This window comes from Macadamia integrifolia, unplaced genomic scaffold (genome assembly GCF_013358625.1).
Source record: "Macadamia integrifolia cultivar HAES 741 unplaced genomic scaffold, SCU_Mint_v3 scaffold2092, whole genome shotgun sequence".
Lineage (NCBI taxonomy): Eukaryota > Viridiplantae > Streptophyta > Magnoliopsida > Proteales > Proteaceae > Macadamia > Macadamia integrifolia.
In genome coordinates, this window is record NW_024868506.1 from 30,985 (window position 1) to 36,982 (window position 5,998).

A 5,998-nucleotide genomic window follows, 5' to 3' on the forward strand; every position below is an offset into this window, starting at 1 on the left:
ACTACAGACTCGATAACTGGCTTGATGCTTTAGCCAGGGTAATCAGGCTAGTTGACTCAATAGCATGAGCAAACTTGAAGTTTTCTCCAATGCTTGTCCAGTTCAGAAGTGGTTCAATGGCTTGATGATGAGGAGATGTGGCAAATAGCCTTCTTCTTCTTCTGAGAAAGTTGTTATTTCTTTAGGGGTGCAATGGTTCCTCTGGATAGGTGCCCCCTTCTTCATGAATACCAGCTGATCAACATATGCTCTCAGAAGCCAAACTTTCTAAGGGGTGACGATCAATAGAGACTGCTTAATCCTTTTTCTATGAAGTCTATCTTTTTTAGCCTGGTACCTCAGTCACATCTTTGAGCCTTCCCGTTGCAATTGCTTCGGGCACACTATATACAAACCATCATCCTCTGTGCTCTCCTCTGTTTTGCATACGTGCTTCTTCCTCTAAAAGGATGGGGTTTGAGCTCATACAACTCTCAGGCTCTTGGATTTTGTAGGAGAGAACAAATGAAACCTTTCAAATCAATGGGAAGCAACAGGCTCCAGGTGAGCCTTATCTTCTTCTCCCAGTGAGAACTCAAGGACTAGGTGCCTCCTTTGATTGGATCAATGTTGTAGGATTACTAGAGGAAGACCTAGTTTCAATCAGTGCAATTTCTACTATCCCAATGATGTAACTGTCTTGGTTACCTTCTTTATTAGCATTTTCTATTGTTCCACTCCATGAGTCACCCAATCGAACCAGCCTTGGTAGAAAATTTCAAGTGCTGGTTGCATCTTGGCGGCGGTTTCATCAAACCAAAGCTCCACATTTCCAAAAAAGGGGAATCCCTCTCCTTCTTTTACGAAGTATCCATTGAGAGTAAGGTAGTAAGTGACGGAGATCTTCCAAGTCATCCTTAGCACTTTCTGCCCTTTGACAGTTGGGGGAGTGTACCCGAGACCATTCTTCTCTTTATTCACTGCCAAACTAGGCTGCTTTCTCCTTGATGATATTTCCCTAGCCCTATATTAGGAAAGTACTATATATTCTTCATCATCTGATTCACTGGCGGACTCCAGATGGCTTCATAGTTAGTTGGGATTGTCTCCTTTGGAGCTTTTTTGGCAATGGCTGCGCAAGTGGTGTCTAATTCAAAACCACTCAGTTGCACCTCCTGGTCTTATTCTACCCCATTATCAATGTTGGCCAAAGTGTTAACCACTTCAGGATCTCCGGCCACTAAGACCACCTTCCCCTTATGAATGAACTTCATCTTTTTATTGAGACTAGAGGACACCGCCTTCGAGGATGCAACCAAGGCCTTCCCAAGAGCATGTTAAAAGTTGCCAGTATGTTAATGACTTGAAAATTAACATCAAACTTCACTAGTCCAATCTTTACAGCAAGGGCAATGATGCCAAGGATCTTCCTCTTGGTATTATCGTATGCCTTTATGGTTTGGGTGGTTGGCCTCATTTCTTCTAAGTTGATGATAATACTCTTTGCTGATCTCAATGATAGCACATTCAAAGCGGACCCATTGTCAACAAGAACCTGGGGAACTATTTTGTCAAGGTATTCAATTGTAATGTGGAGAGCCAGATTGTGTTGGGTTTCCTTAGGAAGCTTAGAATCTGAGAACATCAAGGACTACACTGCATATGTTACTCCTACTATATATGTGAGGTGCGTCAGATTTATCTCGATTGGCACTTGCACATTAGCTAGAGACCTCAAGACTGCTTCACATTGCGAAGGGAATGCCATCAACAATCCCTAAATGGAGATATTTGCTTAGGACTTCTTGAGTTGAGCCAAGACTGGGTTCTTTGGCCCTTTCTTCACGTTGCTAGTTCTGGCCTCATTAGCCCTTGGCTGCTCTACTGCTAGAGCCTTGCCCTTATAATCTTTCCCACTTCTAGTTTCCATCACGTTGATTGGTTTTTTCACAATAATCTCGATGGGATAACTATCTTCATCATCACTGTTGGTTAGGGTTATTATCCCCACCATAGAATCATCTTCTTCTGATTCTCCTTCCCTGCTTAGGGTGGGAAGTCGAGGACCTCCACAAATATCCACTACCCTGGCTCGTAACTTCTTGGCTGCATTGGAAAGTTATTGGAATGCAGCGTCTACCGCCTCTGTGATTGTGTCATCTGGTCCTATTTCCTCCAGATCATCCAATTGCTCCCAGTAGTAAAGATCACTGACGGTTACTTCCCCTAACATTTTGTCAATTTCTTCTATCCTTTCTTGCATTCTCAATGGGTTGGAATATACTTCACATAGTTTTTCTTCCAACTCAAATGTGGAGTACTGTTCATCCATATAAACTTGCATCAGCTCTCCAGATTCCCCCTCATTTTCTGAATCTGATGTATAATCATCTCCCTCCATGCATAGGGAAGGGTAAACGCCACATGTGAGATCAACTATTTGGTCATCATTACCAATGGTGTAGACTGAGAAATATGTCGAATGTTCTGGTGAGTAATATTCTAACTCATTAGCATAATCATTGTACCAAGGCCCTTGGTAGTCATCCCAGTCTAGATACCCATCATCCTCTCGAGAATCAGAGTCATCTCCATCCTTCTCATATTCACTTTCATCCTCATCGTCATCGTCATCATCCTCTTCTTTACTGATTTCACTCCCACTTGATTCTTCATCAGATTCCTCAGGACCATCAAATTCTCTGGCATCCAAACGCTCCTAGTATTCAGTGCGTACGAATCAAAAGATTTCCATAGGGTTGGTCCTATCATTACTAGCTCAAATTTGGACCAGTCCTGACTCATCATCCTCTGTGTTACTCCCATATGGATTAAGGATATGTATTCTTTGGTCTGCTCTCCTATGGCCAATGTGGTTACTACTCTAAGAAGATCAGTTGTAATCTCTTTAATTACCTCTGGATTGTCTTTTGAAGTTACAGCAGGGTAAATTAGAGATGTAGGATCACTCTCTTGGTCTTCCCTTAATGCATTTACTAACTCTATTGATGAAGTCATCTTTGGGGAATCTGGTAGTGCAAGCGTATCCTTCCAATCATACCCATCCGTCCATCCTTCACCTTGAGAACGGGATTCATATGAGGGTGATGAGGGATATGAAGTGGGATGGAATGAAGATGATGCAATGTGAGAGGTATGATATAATGATTGGGGGTGGTAGGATGAAGAGGTTCCTCCACTTTGATGGTGGGGGAAGGTTGATGATATGGCAGAGGCTGATAATATGGCGGAGGCTGATAATATGGCAAAGGCTGATAATACAGTGAGGTGGATTCTTCTAATGAGGAGGGATGGACAAGGGACACTCGATCTTCTAACTCTTCCTCTGATGATTCTCTTATTCTTCTGGGGGTTCTTATAATTCCAGCCCTTTGACTCATTACCCTTCTGTAAGCATGGGCATTCCTATGATTCTTCCGAGCTCTAAGTACAATGAGTTGAGTGGGGTCACTCTTTGTATTTTCTTCATCCAAATTGTTCACGTGATCAGGGAGTGGGTCGGTATTGACTTTAGGAGGCTGCTTGATCTTGAAATCAATGGTTCCATTGTCTATCAAGTCCTAAATTACATGCTATAAACCCAAACATCTTTCAGTATTGTGCCCCTTCATAGTGTGGTAGGCACAATACTCATGATCCCTATACCAAGCTAGAGAAGGGTTGCTAATCACTCTTGAAGCCACTGTCCTTAGCAATCCTTACTTCATTAACTTTTCATATGCGGTTGTTACTAGCATTCCCAAATTAGAAATCTGCCTTCTTGGGAGAGGAGCCTTTTGGGTAGGTACATATGCTTGTATTATGAATGGCTGTGAAGAAGTGGCTGGTGAGACAGACTGCTGAACTGCACCCACCATATTAGTTTTCAAACCCTTTTCCTGTCTGACTCTGGTGTTCTTGCTTGCATCTTAGGAGGATCCTTGATACTGGGCCTCTCTCAGAATTCTTTTCTCAACACGTGTGCCTGTGGCTATCAGGTCATCAAAAGTTTACAAATGCTAATAGTAAAGAACATCATTTGACAAGTTCTCTATTAACATCTCTACCTGGTCTGATTCTAAAGGCCTATCTGCCATCTTGGCGACCTTGTATTTGAATCTCATCAAGAAGGCGGTGAATCCTTCTTTAGGCTGCTACTTCAACGTCTCAAGCTCCCGATGTTTCACATCCACCTTAGTATTATAGAAGTACTATTTGGTGAAGGCCTTCACTACCATCGCCCAATTCTGAGTTTGTGATGACTCCAACTGTGTGAGTCCTCTCAATGCTGGTCCTGATAGGGTTAACATGAAGGCTTGCCCCATCTGGTTATCTGTATGTTGCCTTAACTTGGCGATGCTAAGGAAAACCTTAAGATGAGCCTTCGGGTCTCTTGACCCATCAAACCTATCAGTCTGCCACTTGAATTTTTCTGGAATTCTTGCACCAGAGAAGAAACTCATATTCTCAGAATCCACTGCCTGGCCATTTGAGCCTTTTCCTACTCGAATCATGTTCTCCAACTTCTCTAACTGCTCTCTAAGCTTCCTTTCTTTCTTTGTCTTTGGAGGCTTGATGAACACATTTATGCGTGAAATCTAGGGTAGTAAAACATGCATTTTACATATTTAGAATGGAGCTACCTTGGGTTTTATTCTCTTTTTGCAGGCTTTATATTTTCAAGGCCTTAAGGACTATCAGGCACTATATCTTCAATTTTACACGTAAAGAGGTCCTATTTCCTTTCATGGTTACGAAGAGGACGAAATTCTGAGCAAGATGGACATGTTCAATTAAAAGTACACATTCGTTTGGTCACCCGTACAAATGATTATTCTTTTCGGGTCAGAAAAAAAATAATGGATCAGAACTGAACCGAGATGCAGAACCAGCCCGTTTGTAATTGTCCCAGAGGTACAAAGAATACTCCAAATGCCAACAAGGATCGATGGACCACATCCTTAAGTGATTAAAGATTTGTTTTTGGTAACAACAACTACCTAGTGTAGTTGGTGAGCTATGGTGTACAAAATTCCCTTGCTCACCAAGAGGTCTCAAGTTCGAATCTTATGGTTGTTTTTTTTAGAAGATTTTGTTGAAGATTTCCTGCTTTTCACTCACTTAAAGCACTAAGGGCATGGAAGGGATTTCCACATCAAATTAGAAGCAAGCAAAATCGTGGAAGGGTTCCTGCAAGAAGAGAAGAAAAAAAAAGGAAAGAAAAAAAAAAGAGAGAAATAAAGATTGTCCAAATCTTCTCTCTCCTCCACATCATCATCCACCAAAAGATTGTCCAAATCACATAAAGCAAGAAGGAAGAAAATCGTCCCTAGGAGAGAGAAAAAAGAAGAAAAATAAATTAGAAAAAAAAAAGGAAAGAAAATAAGAAAAAAATTATAGGAAATTTATTTCTCTCTTCTCTCTCCTCCACCTTAGCACTTTTGGTCTCAAAAGATCTCACAATCAATTGTGGGTTTCTCTCTTTTAGGAAAGAGAAAATTGTTACCCTACCTCCCCATTCCCTATAAATACAACTCATGTAAAAGGAGGAGAGACAATTCATTCTTCTTCTAGTTTTTTTTAGTTGCTCTCTCTCTCCCTCTCTCACTCTTTGGTTTTAGTTCTTCTCTATTTTTGCTTTAATCACTTTTGTAATAGTTTTTTTTTTTATGTCAATTAATGCAAGCACTCTTTTATTTTTATTCAGTTCTTTTTATGTTTATAATTTATGCAATTGAGTTGTAATTTTTTAAGTTATAGTTCTAGGCTTAGATCTAGGTGACAAGATCACGAGCCATGGAGCGATTTTTTTTTTCAAGTTCAAGCATTGATTCAAGTAAGTAGGCTCTTTCAGTAGTCTTCTCTCCCCCCTCTCATTCCCTCTTCTGACTACCCTTTCTTTCTTAATTTAGGATTTTTATTTTCAGTTGTTACATTATTGCTATTCCTTTCCCCCAAGGTTCATGGCTAGTGTATGTGTTGGCTTTGCCCCTCCTAGCCATAGAACCATCAATTTATT